A 17347-nucleotide genomic window follows, 5' to 3' on the forward strand; every position below is an offset into this window, starting at 1 on the left:
TGAGATGGAAGGGTATTATCGATGTCTACATTTGACTGCCTATAAATGAGCCAGGTAAACCTCAACAGTGGTGTCTTTACACTCCACAAAGTGTACCGTGTTTTTGATCAAGACTGGAGAGGGTTAGAAAGGGATGGATTCTTAATGGTACTCTTTTGCACCCATTTTAAAGTGTGCTTTGAAGACTTGGGAAGAATACAAAACATATAGCATTGGCACTGTTTAGCACTGCTGTGGGCAGGGCACCCTCAGATAGCTGATGCATCCTTACTCATATTGCTCTGTCAGGGCAACCCCTAACTTGGAAAGTAACTGAGAAAACTGTTTCCTGTTTTACACTGGAGTAAATCAAATATACCTCAGTAAAAGTCCATGTAGCTCTACTGATGCAAGTCTGTTTTGTAAGCAAAGTAAGAGTCAAGCCCTATTTCACCAGTCATTGCAAAGCAATAATTTGTAATTTGGGCTATTCAACTGCTGCCACAATTTTTGAGCCTGGGCCCAGTGGTGCTTAGGAACTAGTACATGCAGAGATGAGAAGAGGGCTGGTGTGGGGTGTGGTATTCCTGTTCACACCAGGAAGTCAGTGGGCATTTCTCATGTATCCTGACATGGGACAAGTGGAGAACAGCTCAGAGGCTAGAGCAGTAGTCTGGGATGCTAGGTAGTGTTTCTCCACCCCTTACTAGGCAGACTGTGTGAAACACTGTGAATGCCAAGATTTCTAATATTTACCAAGTGAAAAGATGTATCAATGCTTTCTGATGGCCAGATTAGCTGAAAACATTATCTTTCCTGTCTAGTCTGAACTCCCTTTCTCTGCTTACTATCACTTGTCATCAGGGACAGCTTTTCAGTTCTGTTTCCTGGGAGTGATCATTGTTTGGATATATCTTTTTGAATATTTGCAGGAGATTGTAACCTGATTGACTAAAAAGATAAATAAATAAAAAAGCAAGAAGCTTGCTTTGCCAAGCAATATAATTCTGGAAATAAGTCTGGTTCTGTGTGCATGGGTCTGAATGCAGTTTTCATTTCACCATGTGTCCAAATGGGGAAAGGATGAATAGAGGATGTGACATCATACGTAGCAGTAGGACACAGCCATTCACTTGGAACATCATGAGCTGTGCTAAAAGGAAGAACCTGTTTCTAAATAAATTGTGTTTTAGGTGTTCCTCAATTTTAGCAGTAGAATGAGGTGCACCCAAGTGAGATCATTGCAAGTTTTTCATCCTTCCCCTGGCCTGGAATTCACTCATCAGCAAATAGAAACCAAGTCTCCATTGTGGCAGCACTGCAGATAAGTAACTGCTTGGCCATCCATTGCAGAAAATCGTGTCCTATACTTTCTGTTGATTTTATTCCCACAAATTTCAACCCACACAATTGAGGGGAATTATCTGTTTCTAACAAAAGCCCAAGCATTTGGTAAAACAAAAAGTCCCATTTAACCAGGTGTATTTTTAATCTCACTACCTTTTTGTTCTCTAAAATTGTTCTCTGTTCAGCACTAGTGCTATTATTCAACTATGAAATAGCAGGGCTTTGTTTGTTATTTCCTGCAAATGTTAGTATCCTGAGTGCTTGTATCTCAGATCTATTCAGGGGTAGACTTTGCCTGTTGTGCTTTCAAAATTCAGGAGATTAGCATTAAGCTTTGGCAATGATTTATGCTGTTACCAAAAATCTTTGGACAAATGTGGAATGTAAAAAAAACCTAACCTGATGCTAATGACATTTCTGGGCCAAATTCATCTGTCATAAATGGCAGAACAAGTTGCATGCAGGATGTGTGTTGATCAGAGACAGATCGATGAGGCATGTATATCTGTAACAGGGTAATTTGTCTGAAGCTGGCTTTGAAAGTGTAAAATGAGGATAGATCAAGCTGGTGGAACAACTGTGTGCACCTATGCGGTGTGTGGGTGTACGCATATTGGGGAAAGTAAAGCTTTATCCCACACTGGCAGTAGGAAAAAGCCTTAATCCGGATTTATTTGCATTTCATTTCAGAGTGACGTAGAACAGTTTTAGGGCCTATCTGTAGTGCATGAGGGAATCGGTTGGAGACATTTGTGTGCTGAGAGACAGAGAGCTCAGAAAGCAAGTCAGCCCTATGAAGTGGTAGCACCATGTGGGGGGAGACCCTTGGCTCCAGTACTGCAGAGGAGCTTGGCTGCTTGGTGGAGCCACCACAGGCTGTGAGGAGGGGCTCCAGTGCCACCCACACACCAGTCCTTCCACACACACCTACACAATGTCATCCCTCCTTCCCCTTGCCATCAGTGCTTCAGTACTTCAATTCCTTGACCAGTTTCATTTTTTTACACTCAACCTCTAATTATAGCCTTCAGATGCTCATTTGCTATATACTCTTCCTGGATTTTGTAACCCTCCTAACCCATCTATAACACAAACCTGCCCCAGCTGCCCAATGTTTCCAGCGCTTCCCTGTTCCTATGTGTGCAGTCCTGGTGTGGAGCATGCACAAGACAGTTCCCATTTTGTGACTGCAGTCTGAGGCTTACAAAACAGAAGCGAGATGTGTTAGATGTTGTCTCCTGATACCTTAAGATCGGCTGAGACAATGAAACACATATTTCTTTAATTGAAAGCAACTTCTCCATTTGCTGTAGAGCTTTTGCATTGCTGCCCTAGCAGTGATTAAGGCAGCCACCATGTGAACCTTTGAACTGTGGACAAACTACAGAATACGTTATGACTAATGAATGCATTAAAGCTCTCTAGTTCTGGTGAAATGAAAGGCACAATTCAGCGTCTAGTTGTGAAATAGCTGGAGACAATAGAAGTCACATCTGGAGGTATATAGACCTGAGCAAAGTATTGTTCAAGAAAGATTGAATGAGCCTGTAAAGGGATGCAAACTGAAGTTACCCCTCCATTCTTCCAGCCTCTTCTCCCCACCTTTGTACCTCTCCTCTGTGCTGATACGTGTGTTAGTGTAATGTATCAGCAACTGGAACAGGGAATAGTGTGGCTAAAAACCACCTAGTGAAAAAATCACCTAAAATATACAATAGTTCAGTAGCATAAAGTCACTGAATAGCCAGCGCTATGAAGCCATAGCTAGCAAGATCCCTGGCACCAATCTAAAATCCAGAGGAATGAGTAGTCGTTTGACATGCTGTGTGGAGAAGAGAAAGTGTGAGAGGAATATGACTCTGGGTAGAAGCAAGGGAAAGACATTTTCAGAAGTAGAGTTGACTAAGAAAACACACAGTTGGGAAAATGAAAAGGCTTTATGCTTCTAAGCCATGTGATGCCCTGACAGCTCACACTCAGTCATGAACATGGTTGCAGCAATGAAACGTTTGTTTGGTAGAACACATTTCCTCAACCATCAGAAACTATTCTATAAAAACTTTATATTGTGTAACTGCTCATGTCCTGGCATTCAGGCTAGGTTACACATTTTTAAAGCTCACAATCTTCCAACATATGTGTTGCCACAGAGGGTGTCCTGAAAGCTGGTATCAGAGTAGAGACCTTTAAATGACCCCAATGACATCTGCCTTTGTATGACTTGAGAAGTGACCTGAGACCTAGGATAGAAATGCCTCCGAGACTGTACTTCCCTCTGCACACAATGCTTAATATAAGATGATATTTATTCTGTTTCAGTATAAATTTAAATAATATAAATTTCTTAATGTTAGTATAAAAAATACAGAAAAGTAAATATGCACACTTTGACAAATATCAGGTATATATAAATGTACCAGGACACTTAATATTTCCAGAAGCAATAAAATTCTAGTATGCCTTACAAATCCTGAAATGAGATAAAGCAAGTGTCATTATGAAATGATCGTGGGGGTGATGCTGTTTTCTAATGAACTATAGTCAAGATCATCTGGCTATTCTTATTTTTAATCATGTTCTGCTGTGGATTGTTTTCCATAAGCTTTCTGGAAGACACTTTCCCCCTTAATAAAATAAATTAATATTCATTTATCATAATGAAATTCAAAGTAACTTTCAGTTTAGGGTTTTAGCTTCTGATAACAATTTCTTATGTAAAGCAGATGATATTTTAAATCTCCCTCTCTTGCTTGCTCAAAGAAGAGTGTAAAGGGCTTTAGATGGCTATCTAGAATGTTTGACTTTTTTATTTTAGCAAACTGTAATTTAATTAATTTATAATATTTAAGATGCTAGCACCAAAGTCCATTTGATAAAATTAAATTTATGTGTTATTGATGAGGAAGACACTTAAGGATTTCAGTGATTCTTAAAAATATTTACATTTTTCTTCTGACGTTTTGTTTTACACTGTATTTTATAGGTCTTCATTTTTACTTGATGTAGGTTTTGAACTTCAGATTTATGTCTCAACACCTCGCAACAAATTTTGTAAATATTCTGTGGGAGCTTGGTCCTGAAACATAAACACTTCTTCTTATTGAGGCACTGAGGAAAAACAGACCCCCTTATTTATTATGTGATATCCAGAAGGCTAAGGAGATTTTGATCTCTTTTTTCAGGAACATCTTCTTCAGTAAGAATAATGAAATGCCATCATGCTAAGGTGAATCATAATAAATGTTATGTCTTGGCTGACACCAAAAAATAAATCAAGGAAAGTTGTGAGAAATATTGGTGATTTTTTTTTCCACAGAGATTTGGACCGGCTTTATAAATTAAACAGTATGCGATGACAGCTTTGGAGAGGTAAGTAAACCATTCGGTAGATAATCCCCATAGTAACAAAAAAAGGTTTAACCATCTCAAACCAAAATAGCACATCTGGACTTGGCTGTGTCACATGGCAATAGGGAACATTTTATTGTTGTCAAAATTCACAGCACACAAGAAAACTGTGCACAGTTTAATACTTGTTAGCAGAAATCAGTGAAGTGCAAGCAATGTGTTCAGGAGGATTCTGATTCTGTAAATCATTATCTATTTACTCACCTTTATGCTGTGTAAGGGTCCTGTTGCAATTCATCTGCTCTTTGCAACTTAGGAAAAAAAAGCAGGCTTTCACTTAATAAGTATGGAGTCCAATCCTGAAAATTCTTGCTCATGACAACAGTCCTAAATCATTAGCAGAATTCATTTGAGTAATAGCTGATGCACTGCATTCCTAATTAGCAGTATTTAGTTTTAATTGCACTAAACTTCAAAGCTGAAGACCTATTTTACAAGACAAATTCTTTAGAGTGCTAAATCAAAGATGAAATTATTTAATCTGTGTGGGTGCTGAAACTCAGAGATAAAGAGTGAACTGCTGAAGAGAATGCAAAATTTTCTTCAGTATGGACAAGGCTGTGTGTGACACTCCATATCTCCCCCTGAGAACAAAAAGGAGTGGTGGCTCTACTTTGCATCTTGTTCAAGCTGCATGAACTCTGGGTCAAGCCTTGCTAAACTGAGTGTGTAGCTGATGGCGGAAGGTATCCCCAGGGTGGTTTTTAAAAGCTGTGTGGGGTCCAGCTGCTGCCTTATCACAAAACTCACTTTTGGCTTCACTATAGGGTATAAATTTGCCCTTGTCTAAGGCTGCAAATACTTAGGGAAGGAAACAGGTATAATCTTCATTCTGTCTTTATCCTGAAATTGTCATTCCTGCCAGGTCATTGGCATAGAGAGATATAGCAATTTTTAGGTATGGGCTGTGGCATAAATTGTGTCTCACTGAGAAACTGTTTCAGGGTTTGTGCTTCCTGAGGCTTTTCCTGGACTGGGATCTTAATGTATCTCTTTTTGCTCAGACCTGAGATCAGAGACATAATTTGGGTCTCCAGAGCTATGAAATCCTGTGTCACTGGTCAGTTCTCTGGGACTCTTTGAGATCTTTGTACACAGTCTAAATATCCTGAAGGCAGTCAACTCTGACAGACTTTCCTAGTATGATTTCATCTCATCCTCATCTGTACCTCAATACTGCTAAGGCTACAACACTCAGAAGTTAGCTCAGTCTACTTGGTCAGTTCAATCCTTTTCATTCTTTAGAATGTGCCAGGAGAGTTAAAAGGGCCAACATGGGTTCCAGAATTGGAACTAGATAGATCTCTAGATTTATGTCAATAATAGTAACAGACAGCAAATTTCACACAGCCTCATTTCTGGCACCACCTCCTTCCTCATTGTGCCACAGCATGATGATGCTAACCTATTTCTCTTAAGCTCTACTACTTTCCTTTTAGCTCCAGGACAGGTCCCTGGACATATCTAGCGCCATAAAATCCTGTGGATGGGGATGCTTTTGTGTGAATGGGTTCTTCTTCTCCTTCCCATGATTTTAAAGGAAGGACTTTGCCCATAGCAAACTCTCCCAGTGCAAAAATCTTTAAGCATTATTCAGACCTCTCTAAAGAATTCTACTATGAAGGAAGAATGACAAACTCACAGAATCACAGAATATGCTGTGTTGGAAGGGACCCATAAGGATCATCGAGTCCAACCCTTAATCCTTCACAAGACAGTCCTCAAGATTCACACCATGTACCTGAGAATATCATCCAAACACTTCTTGAACTCTGTCAGGCTTGGTGCTGTGACTACTTCCCTGGGGAGCCTGTTCCAGTACCCAAACACTCTGTGGGTGAAGAACCTTTTTCTAATATCCAAAACAAACCTCCCCAACACAATTTCAGACCATTCCTTTGAGTTCTGTCACTGGTCATCAAAGAGGAGAGATCAGTGTCTCCTTCTCATGAGGAAGTTGTAGACTGCAGTGAGGTCTCCCCTCAGTCTCCTCCAGCTGAACAGACCAAGTGCCCTCAGCAGCTCCTCATACGGCTTCCCCTCAAAGTCCTTCAGCATCTTCACAGCCCTCCTTCGGACACTCTCTAACAGTTTTATAACTTTTTTATATTGTGGTGCCCCAAACTGCACACAATGTTCAAGGCGAGGCCACACCAGTGCAGAGTAGAGTGAGACAATCACCTCCCTCAACCCACTGGTGATGCTTTGCCTGATGCCCCCCCAGGACACAGTTGGCCCTCCTGGCTGCCAGGGCACTGCTGACTCGTATTCAACTTGCCATCAAACAGGACCCCCACGTCCCTTCCCATGGCACTGCTTTCCAGCATCTCATTCCCCAGTCTGTACGAACATCCAGGGTTGCTTCTCCCAGGTGAAAAATCCATCACTTTCCCTTGTTGAACTTCATATGACTGGTGATTACCCAGTGCTCTAATTAGCTGAGGTCTCTCTGCAGGGCCTCCCTGCCTTTGAGGGACTCAACAGCTCCTCCCAGTTTTGTATCATCTGCAAACTTGCTTAGTGTCCCTTTGAGTCCTGTGTCCAAGTCATTTATGAAGATGTTGAAGAGCACAGGGCCTAAGATGGAGCCCTGTGGAACCCCACTGGTGACAGGTTGCCAATCGGATGTCACCCCATTCACTAGAACTCTCTGTGCTCCCTGTGAGCCCATTGCTCACCCACCACATGATGTGTTTATCCAGCTGTGTACTGGACATTTTGTCCAGAAGGATCCTGGGAGAGACAGTATCGAAAGCTTTTACTGAAATGCAAAAAGATTACATCAACTGGCTTCCCTTGATCAACTGTGTGGGCTACCTTGTCATAGAAGGAAATCAGGTTGGATAAGCAAGACTGTCCTCTCATGGAGCTGTGCTGTCTGTGACCAGTGACTGCATTGTCCTCCAGGTGTTTTTCAATACCTCCCAGAATAATCTTCTCCATAACTTTACCAGGCACTGAAGTGAGACTGACAAGCCTGTAGTTTCCAGAGTCCTCCTTCTTGCCTTTCTTGAAAATCGGGACAATGTTCACCAGCTTCCAGTCAGCTGGGACCTCTCTGGATTCCCAAGACCGCTCAAAAACCACCTAGAGAGGTTTTATGATGACATCAGCAGCAATTTGAGGATTCTGGAATGAATCCTGTCAGGCCCCATAGTCTGTAGGGACACAGCTGAAGCAGCAAATCCCACACAATTTCGGGGTTGGCTGGGAATTGGTCATTCTCGCAGTCATGGTCCTCCAGCTCAGGGCACTGAGACTCCCTTGGTCTGTCATTCATGTTGAAGACAGAGTCAAAGAATGAGTTAAACACTTCTGCCTCATTTCTGTTCCTGTTTGGAAGGTGACCATCCTCATCCTATAACAGGTTGATGATATTTCTATGCTGCCTATTGCCATTAATGTATTTGAAAAAACTCTTTTTATTGTGCCCCACATTTCTGGCCAGCTGCAACTCCAGTTGAGCTTTGGCCAGACAAATTTTCTCCCTACAGCAGCAAGCAGCATCTCTGAATTCTTCCCACGTCACTTGAGCTTGCTTCCACTAGACATATACCTTCCTTTTTTGCCTTATTTCCAAGAGAAGATTCCTGTTCAGTCAAGCTGGCCTTGTGCTTTGCGTGCTGGACTTGTCTGTTTCCATTAAATGCACCAAAAATGTTCCCTAATCCTGACCTAAAGGGATGGCTGCAGTCAGAAGCCAGGATTTGTAAAGTCTTTACACAACAATGTATGCGATAACAAATGATTTGACATAAATCCTTCCAAGACAAAAAAGGCATGCATGGTAGAGACAGCTTTATAAAGCTGGGTGAGGAAGCAAGGTCAGTACCTCTAATCTAAATGCAGCAATCCTTGCGTTGCAGCGCAAGAAGCCTTCTAAGCAATCTTTCCACAGCTTGCTGAAATTATGCACTTTGCAATCTTTGCTTTCATGCTTCCTTTGTTAAATAATTCAGTGGGGATATTTTGGATGTGATTCTCATTGGCACATGTTTATCTTTTAACACAAATGTTTCCACCATCTCTTGTGCCTCCCTTCGGCTGTGTGTGTGCCAGGCATTGTTTGTGGCTGGAGTGGAGAGCACTTGTGTAATTACTTCTATTACACTGCACAACAACATCCTTTACAATTTAAGGTTGCCAGTGCTTTGGCAGCTCTGAGATCGCAACTCAGACTTTAATAATGTGTTGCTAAAAAAGGGGATTAAATGTTGTTTATACATTACATTTCTGGACACTGCAAATTTCACTTGCACCTGCAAATGGCTTACTGATAAATATATACTGGTAGAACTTCAACAGCAGCAGGCCAGTGAGTTAGATAAATACAACAAGACACCATAAGCATTGAAGGTTAGTTTTTTCCTGGCTCTCACACTCCAGTAGATATCAACTCCTTTCTTAAAACAGATTAAAAATAAATAAATCCTCTTTGCAAGGTTAAAAAAAAAAAAGGCATATTCAAAACACAAAATAAATTTATGTTGGAGTCTATCACAGTTATCTACTAGGTTTCCTGCTTGGATGTTAATTATGATTGACTCAAAATTTGTGGTCAATTTTTAAGTATAAAAGCATCTCATATGACTGGTTGCCAATTCTGAAATCTAAAGGCCTTGCTTTATGTTGCTGTAGTAGAACTGAAAATATAATTAAAGTTTGACCTTCAACTTTAATCCTATAAACAGAGAATTTGCTTACTTTACCTTGGAAACGGATGTGATTCATCACAGTAGCCCATAAATAACACCTCAAATTGTTAGACCAATCAATGAAAATAAGTTATTGTAAAATAATGTGACTGTAAAGTCTCTATGTAAACTACTTTAATGTTATTTTAGAATGAGGAGGGCTTAAAGCTTGAGGTAAATATTTTTAAGGAGAATAGTTACTATGTAATAAATGCAGTAAACATCAAACATATTTGGACTAAACAAGTTTGTTTTTCATGAAAAGTACCTTAAGGTAAATAAGCATTAAAGTTCCAGAGGAAGAATTGGGCTCCGCTTAGATCAAGACTGCAAATGGCAGGTTAACTAAATTGTCTGTTGCTTATCACCATGGCTGAAATAAAAACAGAGGGTGAACTCTTGTCCACATGGGAGCCCACAGGAACAGTGCAGTCATGAAAATGCTATGTTTCAGACCTCAAAGCTGAAAGCAGAAGTTCTGAGATCTGAAAGGAATTAATTAAGTCTCCACTTTTTATTCGTGGACACTGACTCTGCAGTCTGACAACAACAATTTAAATAGAAGCTGCTGTCTCATGGCTTAGGTTTTTAACAGAAATACCCAGATAATGGAGCATTTCACAAAAGATGTCTTTTTGGCTGTAAAAATTCTGATTTTAAAATTCTTTCATGTAGCAGCATAGTACTCATTCAAACAATATTTAACACTCATTTAAACAGACTATACGGGGATATTGAACTGAATGGAATATCAAAATAAATAACCTAACTTTGGTTCATGTGTATTGTTGCATTTTACTGTCCACTTAACCAAAAAGCTATTTTACTGAAGAGAAGGCTGAAGCTGATTTTAGCCTGCTATATCAGAATCAGAGCTTGTCTGTCCAACATTTAGGTCTACCAGCTAAAGTTTTTGCACTCCTTATGTCAGTGACAGTGGAGACGACAAAATACAAACAACATTTTTCATCCTATTTTAGTAAAAACTTTTTGTTTGTACATGATGGAGTCTTTAAAGATAAATAATTAATGTGTGAATAAACTGTACTGTTGTTCAGTAACACTTGGAGGTGGTGGAGTTATATCTAACGACAGGTGTGTACCTTCCATTTTACCTTTCATTGGTGCCATAAAAATAATAGAAAAATAATTTCTTTTTACCCTATACAGGAATCACTCTGCTGAGATTATATTGTAAATATGTAGAGAAAGAATGTAATATAAACAATTATTGTTGTGTAAATAATTTTCTGACAGAGCAGCTCTTTAGTATTTTTTGCACAAATGTGACTGTGTCTTCATTTGTTAATATAAATGGAATATAGCTGGAGTCAAAAGCATTCTGGATTTGCATGATGACAGCCAGCACCCTCTCCTGGCCTTTCTCTTTGTCATTTATAGTTTATTTATTTACTTGAACCTCAGATCTGGTGGGAGGAAATGAGGAAATGTCAGGAATCCCACGTGGACTCAGTGAATCTCTGCCAATAACAAGGACCCCAAGAGCTACTCCCTGGAAGCCTCTGCCCCCAAGGAAACACCACCTTCCTCATCGATCACAATATCTCAGTCCATGTGCAGCCATTGCAGTCTTGTGCCACAGGTATGGATCCACCAGTGTTACAAGTGGGACCCCCAGTGCTGGAGGGGTGAGTGGCCTCCCGCCGAGCACAGGGTGCTGCTTTCAAAGAGGTCTGGCCTTGTAGCAATAGCAAAGCCAAGAGGACACCTTTGTTTGAATACAAATTATTACTAGAGGGCGAAGAACTGTGGCTGAGGTCTAAGCATGCAGGACCCTAAAGATAAGAGCCCATCCCAAGTAACTCAGCTTAAGTAGAAAACAAAAGATGGCACAAGGGTGGAGCAGAGGGGTGACTGTGCTGCACATCTAACCGAAGCAGTTACCTTTTCATCCAAGTCTAGTCACTCTTGGCAGATGGAGAGGCTCCTGTGGGGCAAGAGGGGTAAGACCCATCTCATATGCAGAGGGAGGGTACTGTGACCCTGTGCCATTCATCTCCTCTGATCAACAGTCCCACGGTCAGGGTAGCCCAAGGGAACAGCAGCTTGACTTACATGATGTCCTATGGAGGGAGTGTAGCTGTTTTGAGAAGGTTTGAGGAACGATAATGAAACAATTTCCAAACTGTTTATGTATAACTTCCTGCAAATCTGCAAGACAGAAAGAGAGAAAGCACAGAGGTGCCTTCCTGATGATTTAACAAATGGCTTTGCCATTCTCATCTGCCTGGGATCTACACTTCCAGCTCTCATGTCTTGGCTGTAAAATGAACTTACTACTGCAGTCAGTATTTGAAGACATGCTTCAATATATTATAATTGAAAGGACCTTTTAAAGAGTGATCTCCATAGACAACAAAGCTTACTTCCTATTTCCTTTTTATGGACTATCACATTAGACAACTGAATGTTAAAAATCATCTCTACGCTCACAAAAATTTTTAATGGCATCCCTACTGAAGTGTCACTTAAAGCAACCAGCACATAATTTTCTGTGGTCTGCTTTAATACTGTTTCTGGTTTTACAGATATTTATTTTGTGTTTGAAGATTTATTTGGGAAAAGAGAGTCTTCTGATATGAGTACTGTAGTATTGATTCTTCAATCAGTGACAGGCAGATTAAAACAAGTAAATTCTACTCAAAATAGAGTGAAAATTTAAATTAATGAGTTTGGGAATGGAGAAGAGACTTCTTTAGAATGTTTTAATTTACTTTTCATCTGATGAAAAAATATTTTTTTTAAGAAAATAATGAACACTAAACAACTTTTTGTTGTTGTTATTGCTATTTTTGTTTTCTTGAAAGAAACATCTCTTTTAAGACAGAATAGCAGTATCATGTCATTACTGCTTTCGCTTGCATCTCTCTCTTCTCACCCAGACATATATTATGGGTCAGAAAACTTTTTTGTCATTTATAGTGATAATGTAACTAATTCACCTATGCATGCTGTACTGGTGTCATAAAACATGCCAGTTTATCTCACACATTACCCATCACGTTGTGGAAAACAGAGCCTGAAATATCAGAAAGAAATTTGAAGAACAGACAACTGTGATTGAGCCAAGAGAAGTGGTGCTGGGGTTTATAGATGTAGTTAATACTACTGTGAGCAGTGCTATTGCTGGTAATCCTGACAGTCAAAAAAAAAAAAAAAAGTCGCTTACCAAGTTCCTTGTGTTGGATTGAGCAACTCACTAAAAATAAATCATCCATTCCTTTCTACTGCCATGAAATAGAGGAGAAATATAAGTAGTTAACAGAAAGGCTGACCTTAGAGATTCTGTTGCCCCAGAACTGACGAGATTATAGGGAAGGGAGAGTTTATAGCAGAGATTTTTAGAAACAAATGCTTTAAGATTTCATTATACATTTCGTAAAAAAAACCCTGAAAAACATTCAGTCCTCTGGGACATGTTTCATGACTGGTATATAACCTTCCGTCAAGCTCAGCTCTCATAAAATCTCACGCTGTGTTTGTATTGCTTTATGGCAAACTCTTACTATTTTGCAGCAAAACTGCAAATAACTGGTACTGGAGTAAGCTTGCTACCTGAACATTTAATTTTTCACAAAGAAGCAGAAGAAAAGTAGGTATACAGTCCATGGGACAGTAGACAAGATCGCTGCTCACGCTGACACCAAAAGACCAACCAATTAATTAACTTATTTATAAAACCTAATTATTATTAATCATCTCTATGGTATTTTTTATGCAGATTGTGAATGGAAGATAGTATAGTACAAATCAGCCATCATTCTTTCATGAGAAAGATGACACTTAAATCCCAGGCACAATACTTTAAAGGGGGTGTTAGAAAACCATATATTTCTACTGTAAAGGTGAATTCCTACCATCTCTGAATATACACACAGCTGTGAAGTACCACAGTTTGGTCTTTTAAGTTATATTGAGTAGTTTCTATATAGTTATTCTAGCTTTTTTCAGACTTGAGTTAATGAAATTATTTCCATGTTGAATTAAAACTAAATTTTTCAGGGAATTCACAACCAAATTGGTATTCATCAGGTCTCTCTCACCAATCCTAGCATGTCTGCTAAAGGAAATTACCTACTTTATTGATACAGCTGAAGCAGAAGTGTACATAACATACAGTGTAAGTTTTAAAACACTTCAAAAACTACATCATGGAAAGGCATCACAACACATATTCACTTCATACTTGATGGTAGAAGTAAGATCAAACTCCATGGAATTTAACAATGCTTGATATTCCTCTAAAAATGACTTAATTTGCATCCAGGTTTTTGTCATGTTTCAGGCCTTCACTAATGTTACTGTTTTCCAAAAAGTCTGGATTCTTTTAGATGAAGAGGCAGAATTGGCCTTCAGCAATTTATTTGATAGAAAATAATTCAAAAGTATATGAGAGGTAATAAATAAAACTGAACTTTCATTCCCTTTTTCAGCTTTGCTGTGATATATTTTTGGAATAGATTTACATTTATGACTAAGGATAGTGTCATCAATAATTCACCCTTCAGCAAAATGCATTATGTTATAAATTTAATCGCACACCAGATCAGACTATTCTAATTTTAAGATTGTGGCATTAAAAAAAAAAACTTTTTACTGAGAGAGATGTGATACTTGTCTGTGAGAAGTGTCTTTTCACTTATCCTCCAAGAGTTATTTCAACAGGTCAATATCCAGATAAAATACTAAAGTAATTTTTCTCTTGTTAGAAAATGTTTTGAAGTTGTGTTACTTTCTGTCTTTTTAATTGAAAGATATAGAGATCAATAACTTTTGGGTGCATCTCAGAATTTTGATTTTTTAAGATGGACATAAAAATATACCCTCTAGGACTTTGTAACTCTTTTGACAGATGGAAAAAAATTAATTGACATTAAAATAACCAAAATATTTTAAATTGAAAGAATGACATAATTGAATAATTAGCAGGAAAAAAAATCACTTTCCATTAATTTATAAAAAGACTGCTATCTGGTAAAGTTGATGTTATAATTTGAAAATGATTACATAAAGTTCAAACTTTTAAATTGTATTATACAATTTACATTTGAAAATATTTTAATGCAGTTTCATGTCTTTAAAATAATGAAGCAGAAATGGATAATTACCCTTTTCGCTCTGTAGTAACAGAGGACTTCTCTCAATATTTTTGTATTTCTATCATTTCAAACATCAATGATGACAGAAGAGAATATGTCTTTTTCAATCAATTCTTTAATTGTTTCTCCACTTCTAGGAAGAATGAATACATCAATGTCAATATAGAAAACTTTAATATGATAAGCCATTTTAGCTACAGGGGAAATTTGTGAAACAACACTTTAACGTGCTGTTGTAGTGAATGAGTAGTGCTGTTCTGTTCCTTCCACAGAAGCCATCTTGCAGATCTCTGAATTCCTTAGCAATTAAAACAGTCAACAAAACAATTACACATTAAAAATAATTCAGTACACTTGCTCTTAGATGCTGTGATAGAATTATATTTATGACTAATTCCATTTTCGTGTTGCCTTTCATCTGATGAAGTGACAAGTATATTTGAGTAATTTATTTTGCCTAAACTCTAGTCAGCCTTATGGTAATTATCTATATGAAAATTTTGTTCACTCATTTTGGAAAATGTAAAACCTCTTCTTCTGCAGTACAAAACTTGTTTATAGACTGCTATCATGGGAATTTTTGTCACCATTATGATTTACATGGGACTGCAGCTTAATCATGCCTGTACCATGATCACTGCTTGGCACTTGTATGCTGGTATGTATTTCCCAGGTCTGTTTCCTATGTAATCCATTATCAAAATGAAGAGAAACATGGAATAAAACAATATTTAAACACCAGATGACTGCATATGAAGAGAAATCCTCACTGAAATACATTTAGGTAGACTATAAAAAATGTTCAGGATTATACTGATTATTTCATTCATACTTTAACAAATTTCTGTGAAAAGTCAATCCCTCCATTTTTTTGTGTTTTCTGTACACTGTCTAAACAACAGTCATTATTTGAGATGTCAGCCAACCAGATATCTCTTGAGAAAATTCCTCCAGCAAAATAAACTTAGGTTTTTGTATTTGACTTTTCCTCATCTGGGTAACAAATTTAATGTAAATCTTATAGTCAGGACGATATTTTAATAAGCAAAAGTCACAAAAATGGGATACATTTGAATGTACTGTTGATATAACATGAAAATAAAACCCTTTTCCACCAAATCTATTTGTTTAGTTCATCCTATGGTTAATAGATCTCTAGTAAGACTTAACCTATTTGTTTTGTTCTAGGGATAGATTGAAATATTCTGTGAGGGTTTCATTTTCCCAATGACCACAGAGGGTGTTAGACAGCTAGTTTAAAGAGTAACCTCATGTTTGAATGGGTAGACTTAGATATGAGGACTATCAACCTTAGTTTTTTCAATTTTGAATCTGGACTGTGAATGTGGCACAAACAACAATTACATTGCTTACTGTAATATGGCTTCAAAAGCTTAACTGATTGATTCTGCTTTATCCTTACATGCATTATAAATGAATAAGGAAAAGATATTTCCTCTGAGTTAGAACATGATATTTTCCAAGAAAATGCTTTCAGTGATCAGTGAGTTCAAAGCAATAGTGTGCCAGTCTTCCTTGTGAATGTTTGGTGCTATTATAATATAAAAAATATTCATATTAATGCATGTTCTGTTCTCGGTGAGATTTATCTTGAAACAGTTATTAGGTCTGATCAACTTCTGCTGTTGCTACTTAGGTATTGTCAGTGATCTGTTGCATTCCATTACTAAGGTTTTTGACACTGCAATACTAAATATTTTACCACTAATTTTTACATTCTTCATAACCATATAGAACTCCAGCCCTTGTACAGAAATCCATAAAAGCTATAGAGGAAACACGAACTGCCAATAGAAAGATCAAGACTGTATCTGAATTTGGAGGTGGAAGAGAAACTTCTGAGGCTTTATGAGCTACGGACCCTCTTTTAGGAAAAGAGTATTAAGTCAAAGCAGTTCATCTTCATTTCTGCCTTCCTTTCAAAAATGAAACCTCTCCCTGTTGCTGTTTCTGACAGTCATCTAAATGACCAACAGGAGAGACCTGGAACAGCAGACGGGAATCAGTCTGAAAGAAGCCTCTTAATTACTACTTTTTCATACCAACCCTGTCTCCGTGTGGTTGTGTGGCTCGGAAAAACAACCTCTCTTGCTCTTTCTTTTTTTAGCTACTTTTTTTCCCTCTAAAATAATCAAGATTATTGAGAGGATGATGGGACTTCTTTCCTCCCATCCCAGTGTGTTGGTATTCAGTAACTGTCTTAGTATCTACAGAAGGCAACATAATCTCCGGGTTTCGTGGTTTAAACCAAGCTGACAACACACAGCCTCTCACTCATTCCCCCACATCAGGATGGGGAAAAGAATCAGAAGAGTAAAAGTGAGAAAACTCATGGGTTGAGATACAGAGAGTTTAACAGAGAAAGCAAAAGTTGTGCACATAAACAGAGCAAAACAAGGGATTCATTCACTACTCCTCATGGGCAGACAGCTGTTCTACCATCCTCAGAACAGCAGACTTGGGAAGACAAATATGTGCCTCTGAATGTCCTCTCCTTCCTCCTTCTTCCCTTAGCTTTATATACTAAGCATGTTGTCATATGGTACACAACATCCCTGTGGTCAGTTGGGGTCACCTATCCCAACTGCATCCCTCCCAACTTCTTGTGCATCCCCATCCTACTCACTGATGGGGTGGGGTGAGGAGCAGAAAAGAAAGGCCTTGGATGTATGCCAGAGCTGCTCAGCAATAACAAAAACATCCCAGTATTATCAACAGACATTTCAACACAAATTAAAAATATAATTCCATACAAGCCAATATGGAAAAAATTAATTC

At 38.4% G+C, this 17347-nt stretch overlaps 1 long non-coding RNA gene across 2 annotated transcripts in view; it reads left to right on the plus strand.

The window, feature by feature from the left end:
• LOC120325083 overlaps positions 1–17347 on the plus strand; it is a 113078-nt gene that overhangs the window by 11016 nt on the left and 84715 nt on the right. For both annotated transcript variants that reach the window (XR_005566898.1, XR_005566897.1), the window contains exons 3-4: positions 4643–4695; positions 10854–11031. This is a non-coding gene — a long non-coding RNA (uncharacterized LOC120325083). The remainder of the gene's footprint in view (positions 1–4642; positions 4696–10853; positions 11032–17347) is intronic.

Source organism: Pipra filicauda, unplaced genomic scaffold (assembly GCF_003945595.2).
Source record: "Pipra filicauda isolate LSUMZ 115617 unplaced genomic scaffold, ASM394559v2 scaffold81_size6448238_pilon, whole genome shotgun sequence".
In the NCBI taxonomy this organism is placed as follows: Eukaryota; Metazoa; Chordata; class Aves; order Passeriformes; family Pipridae; genus Pipra; species Pipra filicauda.